Raw genomic sequence first — 15634 nt, 5'->3', positions numbered from 1 at the left:
CTAGACTTGTTGATTTTAGAGTTCTTTTCCAACATCAATAATTGATTAATATGATTAATTCCTTATTATTTTTACCATCAGTAAGTTGCTCCTAAAGTTTATAACTAGAAAATGTAAGAAATATGATTAATTCCTTATTATTTTTACCATCAGTAAAAATGGTTGCTCCTAAAGTTTATAACTAGAAAATTTAAGGTTTGAATGCTTGAGAGAGGTTTTATCAACTTTGCAGATTGAGATTCCTCTTTAGAAAGAGCATTCAAAGGGTATTTCCATGGGTGTAAAATTCACTCTTGCATTTTTTTTTAGTTCCACTGAGCAAAATTAAAAAGTGCATCCATGGTATAGAAATATAGATTGTCACCAATTTTTTATGCACCACTACTGCCTTTTTTTTTCTTAAAAAAATTTCAAAAGTCATCTGTAAGATAAAGATATTTTAGTGTCACAACTTCAAAGTCTTCCAGGAGTACAGCTCACATCAATGTCCTTAAGAAAAAAAAATACAGACATGAAATGTCTTACTTTTGAGTTGTGTTATTTTTGAATTAGTACCTCTTGCCACTTTATAAAATGAAAAATCTAAAATGTCAGCAGATCAAACCTAAACATAATTACTGTGTGCTCAGATTCCAAGAGATGGCAGACTGGTAGGCTGCATATTTGTTTGCTTTCCTGGAGGGTGAGTGATAGTAGGGCATTTAATATTTTGGGGTAAGATGTATAACCACCATTTCTTTTAAACCCAAAACTTATTTCATGTGCATTCCAAAATATCCTGAATGCTGTTGGAAAATCAATATTAGTCTCACCTTTGGGCCACTTTAGTCTGTTTTGCAAGGAAGAAAAGTAGAAAGAAAGATGCTGCAGTTTGAGGTTTTAACAAGCCCTTTCCTTTTTGGGAACTCAGGGTTTCCTCGGACCCACCAGAAATCAGGAGTAACCATAGGCAACAGTAAACTAATGAAAAGTGGAAGTGACTGATGGCAGTCTGTCGTGGTTTGACACTGGCCCATCGCCAGGCACCCCCCAGAGCCACTCACACCCTGGCCACAGCTGGGCAGCAGAAAAAAAAAGGAAAAAAAAATAACAAAAGGTTCCCGAGATGAGATAAGGACCGGGAGAAAGACTTCAAGGGCAAAACAGGCTCAATTTCATGTTGCAAAGTGAAATTTATTCCTAACAGAATCAGAGGAGGATAATGAGACATAAAATAAGGCCTTAAAACAACCTTTTCCCCTCAGCCCGTCCCTCCTTCCCTCCGACAGTTCAGGGAGACAGGGCCTGGGGTTTGCTCAATTCAGCACCGAGATTTTCTTCCACTGCCCTGGGAGAGGAGTCCTTCCCCTCTGAGGCCATGGGGTCCCTTCCACGGGAGACAGTTCTCCGTGAACTTCTCTGGCCTCAGTCCACTCCCACACCACAGCTGCTGCAAACGTGATTCTCTCCCACAGGCAGACATTCCCAAAATTACTGCAGCGTGGGTCACTCTTCCACAGCGTGCAGTCCTCCAAGGCTGCTCCAGCCTGGGAGCAAGGGCTCTCTCCCTCCACCTGGTCTCCCACGGGATCACAGCGTCCTGCAGCCATCCACCTGCTCCGGCATGGGCACGGGTGGATCTCTGCATCCCCCGCGGATCCCCACGGGCTGCAGGGGCACAGCTGCTTCACCATGGCTGCTCCACAGCCTGCAGAGGAGTCTCGGCTCCAGTGCCTGGAGCACCTCCTGCCCCTCCTTCTCCACTGACCTTGGTGTCGCCATGTTGTTTTCCTTCACATGTTCTCACCTCCACTTCTTCTCTGATTAGGAGAAAAACTCGACTTTGATGTGATTTCTTTCTTAAATATGTCATCACAGAGTTGTTCCCAGCCCCTGTCATTGGCCCAGTTTTGGCCAGTGGCATGTCCATCTTCAGAGCCATCTGATTGTCACTGCTGGTCATGGGGAAAGCTTCCAGCAGCTTCCCACAGCTCCCCTGCTAACAAAAACCAATACAGGTTTGTATTGGGACATGCAAAACCAATACACATGGATCTTAAAATCTCTATATTTTTTAATTTACCATTTAACAAGCAGTACATATAATTTTATTCTCAGAATATTATTATTGATCAAAACCTGAAATCATATAATTTACAATACCATTTGATCTTTCTTTCTTAAATTGAACAATATATGCTACCTTACTTGCATATGTTTTCCATCTGTCTGGAAAAATTTTAGCTGTTATTTTTTGTATCTTACTTAGGAACTTACTAAAATAATACTGAAGCATTTTTTACTAAACCCTTCTGTTGTGTTCATGTGAGTTATCCAAAAATTCAGTTATCACACTCTTCAGAATCCCTGAATTATTTTTAAATGTGAGCTCTTTTATTATTTGATTATTTTTAAACTCAGTTTTTAGATCATGAAGAGTATAAAGACCTTCTTCATAAGGAAAGAAATACCTAGATATTAATAGGCTATTATCCATCTCATTGTGTAATGCATAATCTTGCAAAGAGATTGAAACCAACCTCTTTGTTGTTGGGCAGAGCTACATCTCCTGTGTCTGAGTAAGTATCTCAACCAGCATATTCCTAAATAAAAGTTACCCACCGCAAGAAAACCTCAGTGTCTCATGTGAAAAGTCTCATTTTGCTAGCATCGCTTTTCCTTTTCTAGGCAGGTCTCCAAAATCAAGCTCTTATACGATTTGATGCTATATTCTCTTTTTAGACCTGAGACAGAGTTCAGACCCAGATAAGCATCAATCACTTGGTCTTGCATGATGGTTTTCAGTGTTAGCTTTAAGTATATGCAAAATCACAACTCCAAAGACTCTGAATTATTTTTAACTTCAAAACAGACACATAAATTACTTAACAGATAAGCAGAGGTTTTCAACATTATAATGCTGGCTTTGGGCATCATTTATCTAAGTCTTTGGCATTTGTGTACTAAAATATTTTACTGGACAAAAACATGTGGGGCAAAAATAAGGCAAGAAGCCGGCCATTGTAATGAAGATTCACTGTTATAGAAGCATAAGATTGAGGAGAAATATGCTATTTTACATTAAGCGTAACACCATCATTGGGGACCTCTAGGACATTTTTAGTACTCTAAACAAGAAATTGTATACCTAACTCAAGAACTCAGAACTGGTGCCAGGAAGTCTTACCTGTTTCTCAGCAGTAGACTTGCTGAAAAAGCTCAGGAAATAATTTGGTTCATCTTACAAGAAAACTGGAGCCCTTTCAATGATAAGAAGTATTTTCATGCCAGGAAGCAGAGTTACTACCACAGACTTAGTAGTCAATTTCAAATATTAAAGAACTCCATAAAGATTAATCAATAAAAGTAAATGTTCCAATTAAAAATCCACAAACATTTTCTATACCTTTTCTCCAAGACTGCTTTCTTACCAAAACCATCAAAATTTTTGCTCAGCTGCTACCCTCTAATAGACCATATATCAGCTGCAGCCCATGTCTTCGTATGTGATTTACATTAACCGTAATTCACAGATGTAAATATTGAATCTGCTTACTAAGGAAATCGTAATTTATATTGTATCATAGTAGGTCTTACCTTTTGTGATACTTATTAAAATTAAAATGTTCTACAAATTATATCATAATATGTTCTACCATTCCTGTTATGAAGTACTCCAAAATGGGCTAATTATTAGCTCTGCAAAATGTTTTATTAAATTACTCAATGTGCTCAAATTACCTTTCATGCTGAATAAAAAGTTCAGAGGCCACTTGCACAAAAAAGTCTGTAAATCACTTCTTTTTAACAAAATTAATTATTGGGGTGGCAGACCTGCCCACCTGTTTAAATCATGGTAAATTCCAGTTGTCATCATAATGACAATAACTTTTTCTTACAAATAGCAGTGACTTTTAAAAATCTCTTCATTGGCATTTTATTGTAAACTCAAAACTAAGAGCAAAAAATAAGTTGGTTGCAAATACATATTTCCTTTAAATTTAGCTTTTCTTAAGGTATTCAAAGTGGCACTTTTAAAACAAATGTCAAGGTTTGAAACTCAAAAAGGTCACAGTGTCTGATTTGGTGCTACATTCACAGAATAGCTCTTTAGAATGAATCAGCACCTGTACTAAAATGCAGATTTTTTTTTCTTTGTGAACACATAATTGACTGGCATCTCTGTTATTCAGCAAGTCCTCAATTAATTTTCAAGGCACCATACCAGTCCAGGAGATGAGTAGCAGGCCTGGCAGGAAAAACAGTATGCAAGACTATGTGTAAAGGCATGATTCCCAGCTTGAAATGCTTCTTTACTCATGATTAAGAGGTTGTGTAATCACTAGCCTAGCTCCAAGCCCAATTAGCTTTGAAAAAAACCATCCACTGTGCAGCCACATATGGTGAGCTTATGACCTTGGTGAATTAAATGGATTCATGTGTGGTTTCATTCTATGAGCTAAACCTCAGCTTTATTATAGTGCATTCAGCTGAAAGCAAGGATGCAGCTCCAGGATAAATCAATAAAAGGTCATTTGTTAGACTAGAGCTTACTCTGAGCAGAAAACCATGTGAAAGACTTAAGCAAAGAAAATGTATTCATGTATCCCTTCAAATAAGCATAGGTGACTTAGAGTCCCTAATCTTCTGGCCATGTATGCAACACTTCAAAAAAAAAAAAAATTGGCTTAAAATAACCGAACTATAATGAATGGTTTATTTTTCCATTCCAAAAACCTGTTCTAGGACAGAAGCCTCAATCTTCTCAGAACCTCAGTTAAGCTCATGGGGCTTTGTAGGAAGTTGCTGATATACTCACAAACACCATGGGCTTATGGGTTTTTTTGAGACTATTTTTTTTTTTTTTTTTTTTTTTTTTTCTTTTTTTTTTTTCTTTTTTTTTTTCTTTTTTTCCCCCATTTTGTGATATTCTGTTTGAGGACTCTGGCACAAAGCTGAAACAAAGCTGAATGAGCGTAGGCTAGAGTAGGCTGTATGCATCTAAGGGTTGGCTCTGAACGAAAATGAGGTGGAATATATTGACTTGCATATGAATCATTAACATATAAATAGTTATATTTTCTTGCAAATTTGTGTGACAGCTAACATGCACACAGTTAGCAGGTATAGTTCAGCTAGTGCTTATTAGTGTCTGTGCCAGATACCTAAGCCATTGATTGATTGTGTCTTTCTCATAAGGGTTGATGATTTCATATGAGAAAGATAACAATGAATGGTATTTTGGAGGATGGGTAAATTTATTCCTGCATATCTTTCATGTTCTACATGAGGAGCTTTCAGCCAGCAATCACAGATTGTCTGTGACCTGTTGTGCCTGCTTTTGAAATACTCCTTCTCAGGAATAGTCCAGAAGCCAGGGGAGAAATGCAGCAAATCTGGTAGGAGTAGCAGCCTATCCATGGATGACACCTTGCATGGGCCCTACTTATCCCTGAACTCAGGCAAATGGTACTCAGCTGCCTCAAGGCCCCACCACAGGGCAGGAAAAGGGGAGAGGTGGTTTGCAGTCACCCTGTGATGGTACAATATATTAGATATATTAGAAGAACTAACCCATCTCAAACAGGAGGATGTCATCATGGAAATACTAAATGTGGAAATGAAATTATTCTCAAAAAATATGCCTGTTTTAACAGAGTTACAGTTAAAATAATTAAGACATAGAAAAGATGCATAATTAATGCTGACAATATAGGACAAATTACAAAATCACTACCTATGATCTGTATCATTACTACTTGTGAGCTCAAGCAGCAAAGTTAGTTTCTTTTTTACAGGCTAAACTGCACTAGAAGTAATAGTCATGGGACTTTATTGGCTACCTTATTCTGCAAGTGTAAGTAATTTTGAGCAGAATGGGTAGAAGTCACTTTAGCTGTTTTGGTGACAGACGATGGCCAGGATATCATCATCCTTGTTAAAGGAGTTGATAGAAACTGTGCAAATAGAGAATAGTAAATAAATGTAAACAGATGAAGTTCAAGAGAGCATTGAAAAGATACATAGGGAACAGTTTCACTAAAAGGTCTCAGAAGTCTCTGAATGTCTCTTCGCTGAGCAAAGATAAAGCTCTTAATTGAACCCAAAATCCAGCAATGACAATGCACTTCTGAAGACCTTATAGTACATTACTCCAGACCCTGAGGAAAAGTCTACTCAATGGCCATAGAAAAGATTAAAGTAGCCTGCAGAAGGAGTTATAGACATTAACTTCTTGAGATAATGAAAATGCTACACAACTTAAATTGGGTATCAGAGAAAAACCCTAACTGTTCTGATGTAATTTTAGCTATAAATTCAAAAGATACTTGTTGTTTTCTAAAGCATATTCTACTTCCAAAGTAATTTTAAATGTCCGGGAAGGGCTGAATTTCATTTTTGCTCAGGCAGAACTGAGAAAACTTTCATTCAGGTCCTTAGAGTTTTATGACCTACCTGTATCTGCTGGAATGTTTTTCAAGCTGTTTTCAATTATTTTGATGAATTAGCTTTTGTAAGTTTTCTTATAAAAAAGTGTCATTTCATCATGTTTTTTAGCTGTTTTGAACTTAAGGGTGTTCTATTTCTGTCATTTTAGTAGTTATAGACACTTTTAAATTTATTAACATCTGGTGCCAATTCTTTGTTCAGAAATTATATATGACAATTGAAAGTCCCTAGGCATCCCACAGAAGCTGAAGTGTAGGAGATTGATTTTGGAGTATGCAAAACAACAGTTATTAAAACTGTCAGAAGACAGATGGGGATATATTACTTAGATGCCAAAAAGACCTTAGCCTCTTCCCTGCTGTGTGTGTCCCCAACTCACAGAGTATTAACAGCTTACTCAGCTGACTCCTCTTCTTGCCATAGCAGGTAGAGCTTATTTAGACTAGGGCCTCTAGAGAGTGTGAGTGTGGGCCTCTAGCAGCCCCACCATATGAAGATTTTTGTCACAGAATCTGTCTGCAAAGTTGTTCAGACTCTCAAGTCACGTCAGTTTTCCCTGTACAACTGTTGCATTGAGAGTATAGACATTCGGCAGAAAATAAATTCACTTGTGTTCTGGTTGGTCGTTAGAGAGCAGAGGGGCTAGGTGTGTCTGGACCTAATTTCACATTGGAATCAATTTGGCACTGTAAGCGTGGTCAGGTTCAGTAAGTACTTTCGTGATCACAGACTCCTGAATAATGCAATTTATTGAAGCAACAGTCTATAGATTCTTGTTAGATTGCCATATGAATAACTAGACCTACAAAATATAAGTGCATAGTGCTGTGTGCAAGGGTATGCTCTGACATAGTCAGAGGTGCAAACTTCACAAAAGGGGTCTCACTCTTAGGGGAGAAGAGAGGAGCAACCCCACTGACATGTCTGCAAGCTGATTGCATTCTCTTCCACTGCCATGAAGGATTTCAAATGCCACATTTATAATTTCAGAAGAAGTGGAGATGGGATTGTAGTCAAATATCCTGTTGCTGCCATCATAAATGGTTGTAAGGACAGATAGTGAGGAATATGGAGAGTTACAAAGAGAGATTACAAAGGCTATGGATCTTGCACAAGGGTGGAATGGAACAGTAACGTGTTGGTATCACTCACTCTTTCACCTGGCTGATTGATTGCAGTGATTGGTCATCTGGCCTTCAGCCTGATAACCTGTCACTCCCTCCGTGTGCCGTCATGCCCACAGCACTCACTTCAGCACATTTCTCATGGCATATCTCATGGCTTTGGCCCTCATTCCCAGAATGACACTGCAGTTTATTTCAGAGCTGTGTGATCACCACAGCATACAGACCCTACTTCTGAGGTTATATTAGAATTTCAGAAATTGGTTTCATTCTGAAGGAAAACATAATTATCTTTCTCTCGCTCTTTTTTTTCATTCAGTGTATACATAGGTTTGTTTATACATATGAATGTGTGTTTGAACATTTTGTCAGCAAAAGCAGTTTTACTTTCAATATATTTTAGTATATTAAAAAAAACCTCCTAAATACGTCAAAATATTTTTTTTTAATTCTCTTTTTCTCAAGGTAAAGGGGTTTTTTTATCAATCACAACAATTCCTTGACATGTATGAGAGCCATATCCTGCACTTACCAAACAGTTTTCCTAAAATTTTTAGTTTTCCAAATTTTCAAATGGTAGTTGGTTGGTCAGCCACCTCTGTAGCACCCATTAATAATACAATTAAGAATAGTAAAAGATGGAATCATTAAAATACTTCTCAATCAAAGCAAGACTCCTGGTAAAGTAGCTGTTAGAGCTGTCTTTTTCAATGGCGGTAATTGTTTGACAGAAAGCATGTCTTAAATTGACTTCTAGACATCAAATATAGTTTACTCTAATGTATACTGCCTACATTATACAGAAATTTAACTTTCAGAATTCATGTAAAACACTGTATTAGAGGGCAACAAGCAAACTGGTGGTCAGACTAACAGGTTGGGACACTGCAGTTCTTCAGTCCTTTTCTCATTGTGCAGCTTTATATGAAGAATAAATGGGGATTTTAATTTTATTTTTTTACATCAGTGCCATTTTAGCTAGGGAAAAAATGAAAAGAACAATCTGGTTAACTCATTTTTTTCATCTGTTTTTGTACTGGCAGGGTGTTCTAGCAATAATGCAATTCTGTAGAGTGTTTAGAAAATAACTCCTCCTGAGCTGGGAGAAATATTTTTACAAAATTATATCCAATGCACAAATTAATTACTTTTTATTTGAGGTTTTGTGTTGAATTCTTCTGGGTTTCTGGAACTATAAAAATCAGTAAGTTATATAGTCCACACTTTAGCATTTTTACTTGTGTATAACTGTTAGTTGATAACATTCTAAATTCAGTTTTATCCTTGCCGACACTGCTTTAAAAATTATGATCAACACCATGTTAGTTAATCCTCCAAAGGTTCTGTTCTAGCAGCATAAATTCTTGCAGGTCTTTACAAACATTGTGAAGATACAAAGAACAGAGAACATTTCCTCCTAACATCTGGGGGAATGTTAATGTGATAAATAGCTGTCAAAACTTAGTGGCTCTTACAAAAGCTATCTTGACATGTGTGCTGGATTTCAAATGAAAAATTTATTTTGACATTATTTATAACCACTGTTATTAGTTTCCAAAAATACTTCTCAGGTTTTTGTTTGTTTGTTTGTTTGTTTTTGTAAGAATGCTGTATGAAAGTTTTACAAATATATTTCGAAAATATATTTGTTCAGAGATCCTTGACAGAAGACATAGTGTAGACATCTTACTTTGATTTCTTTCTTAATTATAAATTATATAGTGATGAGAGCAGGGAGTAGAGATAATTCTCTATAAAACACTTTGCTTGCTAGTAAATAAATAGCCTGATAATCCCAAGATCATTTTTGTGACCCAAAGCTACAGCAATAATGCACACACTTAAAAAAGGTGAAGGTTCACTGTATTACTTCGTGACATGAGAATATGACAAAGTGTAACCATCTATAGATTGGAATGGATTAGCATAAGAAGTTTGTTGTCAGTTATGAATAATGAATATGCTTTTGAATTAATCATTTTTATAAAAAGTTCATAAGGGACAATAAAATAATTCTTCACCACATTCCTTTTTCCTAACATTTCCTAGTGTTAACCACTCTTTGCACAGATGTTTCCTCCTTAGTAGTGCTTCTTATGATGAAAGCATAAGTATAAAAGCCATGTGGAGAATTAGAAAATAATGATCTAATTAGTTTGCAATGCATTTTGTTTCAAATTCCTTATACAGTAATATTGTAATAAAAGTACTTAATTTGAATGGTGAGGGTAGTTCCTCGGGGGTAGTAAGGCTCTACAGGGAGAACTGGACAGAATCATTGTGCTGAGGACAACTGCAGGAGGTTCAGTAAGGCTCAGTGCTGAGTCCTGCACTTGGGTTACAGCAACCCCATGAAGCACTCTGGGCTGGGGAGGAGTGGCTTGAGGGCTGTTTGGCAGAAAGGGACTTGGGGATGCTGTTTGACATCTGGCTTGGTAAGAGCCAGCAGTGTGCCCCCTTGGCCAAGAAGCCCAATGGCATCTTGGCCTCTATCAGGAATAGTGCAGCCAGCAGGACTAGGGAAGTGATCTCCCTCTATAATGAGGACTGGTGGGGATACACCTGCACACACCAGTGCATCTGCCAGTGCTGTGTTCAGTTCTGGGGCTCTCAATCTAAAAAAGACATGGAGATACCAGAACCTATCCAGCAAAGGGGAAAAAGGCTCCTGGATGATCTAGGAGACACATCTTATGAGGAATGGCTGCAGGAGATGGGTTTGATTCGTCTCAAGAAGAGGATGCTCAGGAGGGAGCTCATCACTCTTTCAAGCACCAGAGCAGAGTTTGTAGTGAGGTGGAGAACACTCTGTTCTGCTGTGTCTCCAGTGAGAGGACTGGAGGAAATAGCCTTAAGATGAGATAGAGGAGATTCAGATTAGAAATCAGAAAAAAGTTTTCACTGTTAGGGGTGTCAGGAACTGGAGTAGGTTCACCAGAGAGGTAGTGGAGTCACCAGCCCTGGAAGTGTTTTATCTGTCTGGTTTTGGCTCTGGGTGTTGTGGTTTAGTAGTTTAGGGATTACAGTGGAAGTGCTGGATTGATGTTTTTACTTAATTATTTTAAGGGTCTCTTTCAGCCTTGATGATTTGATGATCCCATTTGATGATGGTTTTTTCAAACCCACTCAGTGTTTGGGGTCTTTTTTTTTCTTGCTGAAAACCAAAAGAAGCATTACTTTATCATCTACATTATTCAGACATTTATTCATGACATTGATTCAATTGGAAGGATGCATTTCATTTAATGATTAACTGCCAGATCGTATTATTCCACATAAACAATGATCTGTCTGTATTGGACTGATCACTAAAAATCCATAAATTAAAAACAGAATAATAACCATGGTGTGTTTGTTGTTTGTGGGTTTTTTTTGTTGTTGTTGTTGTTTTTGGTTGGTTTGCTTTTTTTTTTTTTTAATATAGCTTTCACAATAAGTAAATTGACAGCAGTACATATGACTTAAGGAATAAATCCTTACAGAAATAATGATAAGTCTGCCAGTGCATCAAAAAAAATAATGGTTGTACAAGTAAGTAAGGATGTACAGCTTTTGAAGGCAAAAATGTTTTGAAACATAATGGCATAGATACAGTATAGCTGGGAGGGGGGGATGTAGATGTAATCGAAATGAAAAGGTGCAAGTACAAGCAATTTTTTTTCCTCTTCACAGTGAAAGTAAGTGTAAGCACAGACGACAGTACTGGGGAACAAATAACTGATTTGATACCTGAAATCTTGGATGTGAAAAACATTAATCTTTGAAAGTATACTTGACACTTATTCCTGTACAGCTGAAGAAGAACTATGTGTTTTACTTCTGGGGCAGGATCTTTTAATGTGACATCCAGACAATTTTATTTTATTTATAACTTCTGTGAAGAAACTTCTGAGAAAAAGGTTTGCATTTGCAAGTGTTCTATGTTTTAAACACCTCAACAATATAAACAATAAAATGGAGAAGGCAGTAGTGTTCAAATACTGAAAAGCAAACAGCAGTATCTTGGGGGAAAGGGGAATGCTTCATTTCAGAAAACAGACATCAAACTTTCTCACCTTTACTTTCTGGAATGGATGTAACACCCTCTCAAAGGCATAGTAAATCTCAAGGAAAACTTTCCATTTCTGTGTCTTTTGTCCAGCTTATAGGTAAACATGCTGACATTCATGATAAAATTTCTTCACCAACACAGAGTTACAAGGTCACTCATTCTGAATCCTTACCACCGTCTCTCTCTGCTACCTAATAAGTGAGGAAAACAAAAAAGCAAGTAAGAAAATAAAGAATGTCTGACAGTTTACATAACACTTTCCAAATGCCTGACAATGAAGTGCTGAAGAATATGTTTCATTACTAAATCAGCAGGCAGAAAGAACTGAAACTATTGTGGTAATATTGCAGATACTGTGAAAAAACTATTTTGTTACTAGTCTGCTGTGAAAGGGCATATTCAGAGCTACATAAACTCCCCATCCAGGAGAGACTGCCTTCAGCATCCAGTGTCATTCTGAAAACAAATTTTTATTGGAATTACTCTTGACATAATAAATAACAGCAACAAAATTGTATTTTAGAGTTCATCACAAATACTAATAATGTATAAATAGTTAATCATTCTAATCCCACTGCTAAGAATGTGTCTTTTTTCATTACTGCATTTGGCTACCCACAGCAGGCTGTTATAGCTTGTCATAACTTTAGCAGGAAGCTCAGCACTATTGTATCTCTTTTCCATGTTTAGCTATAGATTTGTAATGATCAAATCACAAATCAGTTCAGTTCCTCATTCCAATTTACATTAAAGCCACGTAAGCCATATGTCATAGGCTTATTTTCCAACTCAGTGGTAATAAAGTCTACTTTCTTCCATAGGCAACACAATATGAAATCTTTTAACGTTCCAGTTGGTTTTACCTGAGCTTCATAAAGAAGCAAAGAAATGTATACATTCTAAAGTAAACTTTTAGACATTTCAAGATATGCTTCCAACCATTAGACCACAGGTGGCCAGTCTGTCTGATATGATGAGCTACAGGTTTTTTATGTGTCCAGAAGGTGCCAGACATTTGCCACGTACTGGACACTCAAAGATGTCAACCTATGCTACCTATGTGTCTTGTTACTCCCTGTATTCAAGGTTGTGAGTTATGCAGAAGCTCACCTTGCTGTTCAACATAGTCAAGGTACGAGGTCCACACTTGCACTAACAGGTAAGTGGCAGATCTACAATAAAAATTTTGTACTTCTTTTCAAAATGAAATTAATAGTCTTTTTTTCCGAATATATGATCTTAAGTTTTGCCATTTATGTCTGTTAAACTGGGAACGCCATATCCCTGTATAGAGGAACACAATCTTGATATTATTAATTACCCCAGCTGTCACATGAAAGTGGCAACTGGGATAATGAACTCTTTATGTTTGCTCAGTCTGTTAATGCCCCAGGAAAGCCAAAACCCTTGTGACCTACTCACCTGTCAGCATCCTGTTATGGGGACTCCACTGACAGTCCACTGTATCTGGGGGCAGTTTGATTGACTTGTTCAGGGACACATACTGATAGTACATCAGAGTGTAATCTTTTATTATAGTTTTGAAAGAGGGACTTTAGTGGATCTTCCCACTTCTGTTGAGTATGTTATTGACTGCCTTTGACTGCTAGGACCCTTCCAGGACTTAGGCAAAACAGTTTACAGAATAACCCACTTAATTAATAGACACTGATAAAAGAAAATTGTGCCAGGTTAAGGTTTGAAAATCGCCATTAATAGTAACTGACTGCAAAAATGTGTTTAAAGCAACATACAGACAAACTCTAATCACCAATGAAAGTTAGCTTGAGATAATAAGAGAACATGCATAAAGTTTCTTACCTCATATGCATTCCTACAAAGGAAAAGACAGGCTCAGCCTGTCACCTGACCCCAGAACCTAGAATGGAGTCTTTAACTTTTCCCCATCCTTACCTTACTTTTATACCATTTATTTATGTTTAGGTGTAGCCTGAGTGACCTGTGTTACTGATAGGTGGAAAATTCTGTCACTTCCCTGTTAAAGATATAGTTAATAAAATATAGAGCACACACCCAGCGAGGAGTGGTTGTACCTTGGAGGAGGGTAGCACTGGGATGGAGGCATTTGTTAATATTAAAATTGGATTATAATTAAGCTATTTCATTTGCAGACAAATATTTTGTCACAGTTGCTGACTCAGCAGGCCATCTTCTGCTATGTCCCTTGGTTGACAGGTGCTGTGCAGTTTATAAGCCACATGATGCCTTTGAGTTCCCATCCCTGCAAGGATTTCAACAGAGCGTGGCTGCAGTGTCTGCACTCTGCTCCAGCCTCTGTTCCATCCTTCTTAGGATGTGCTTAAGGGTGCAGGTTCTGTTGCATGGGGAATCATTGTGGAATAGATTTCATGTGTGCCAAATGCATTCCATTCAGGAAGTAGCAACTGCAGTTCACCTTTTCAATCCCTATTATCTGCATGTTATATTCACATTATGTTAGAATGTGAATATAGCTTTTCAGATTGACCCAATTTTACCCCCAGTCATCTTCCCATGGCAAAGTTTTTCTTTTGCAGATTGTACTTGCAGAGAATTTGTAGTCTGCATTTTTGAAAAACTAGGTAACAAACTAGCTAGGAACTAGCATTCCTCATTGCAAGGAGACAGTTTAAAAAGCTCTAAAATTTTATTTTAGTTTATAGGTCATTTATTGTCAACAAGTTTACTACTTCAGAACATTTTTCTATACTCCTCTAACAGAGACATATTTTACTATATCATCACAAAATCATTACTCAGTTTTGCATGTCATTTATTTAAATTCTACATTCTGAAAGAATAGCATGTAAAGAAACCATCTATTTTTGAGAGAAGCAGTGGGACCAATTTAATAAGTGATGGTAGAAATACAGTCAGGAACAAAAAATAAAGGGATGATTCAGCTTGGAAAAGTGAGAGGTAATACATCTGGGGAGAAAATACAAAATCAGATTCCATAGAGGAGTACTGTGGATAATAAGAATGCTTAGAAAAACATAAGGACACCATCATACAGCAAATCTACTAAACTTTTTGCATTGAATTAATATAATCAATAAAACAAATCTTTGTCACAAATCTGCAAAGTTCAGGAAATTTTTTTGAGTCTTAATATAGTCTAGTGAGAGCATACTTTTGTCAAAATAGTCCTCAGAGGAGCATTTCTGAGATGCAGAGAGCACTGACATAGACATTGACATTACGCTCTTAACTTTACAGGTTTCTCACATACAACAAACAAACAAAACTATGTCTGGCATCACAATTCCACCAAGGCAGCAACTGTTCAGTAGATGTTTTTATAATATCCATCACTGGCTGCCTGGATAAGAACATCACAATTGGATATGGCTTTCAAGCAGAGCTGAAAGTGTGGAATAAGCCAACACTTGGAGTGAACGGAATAGGCTGTCCAAAGGTTTACGCCCCAAGACAGCTGCCTGTAAAATGACAAACTCTTAGAAGAGGAATATTTTTCCACATGTTCTTAATCTTTCTGCAGCAGGCTAGCATAAGAGCACATTTGAATCTTCCTCAGAATCTTACTTTCAATAAATCTATATTTTCTAAAAAAGAAAACTTTTATGTAAATTCCTGAACAGCTTTGCTTTTAAGCTGTTTATATATGCAGTAGTATTATGTAGAAAATACACATGCCCTGAGAAAATCCTGGGATAGGAATAAAGTTTTTCCTCCTATATTTGGCATGGACACTTATCTTACTATTTAGTGCAGACTACAGGACCATTTTAGCCATCTTCTCCACTTCCTTTGGTAAATGTCCACTGACATCTGCATCACTTTCCTAGATGAATGTGATTATGGAAGCCATTTAACTTAAGCAATATTTTAGGACTGAAATGTTAAGTCTGATTTTAGACATGGAAAACACATGCTAATTATTTTTGTTGAGTTTTTTTAAATTAAATTAGTATTAGTTTTCTTATACAGTCTCAGTATCCCTTTACCATGGATAGTCTGCTAGGATATTTTGCTAAAATTGACAAATGTTGATGTACATAAACGTCAA

The sequence above is a fragment of the Passer montanus genome, unplaced genomic scaffold, assembly GCF_014805655.1.
Source record: "Passer montanus isolate IOZ18808 unplaced genomic scaffold, ASM1480565v1 scaffold33, whole genome shotgun sequence".
In the NCBI taxonomy this organism is placed as follows: domain Eukaryota; kingdom Metazoa; phylum Chordata; class Aves; order Passeriformes; family Passeridae; genus Passer; species Passer montanus.
This window is presented reverse-complemented; position numbering follows the sequence as displayed.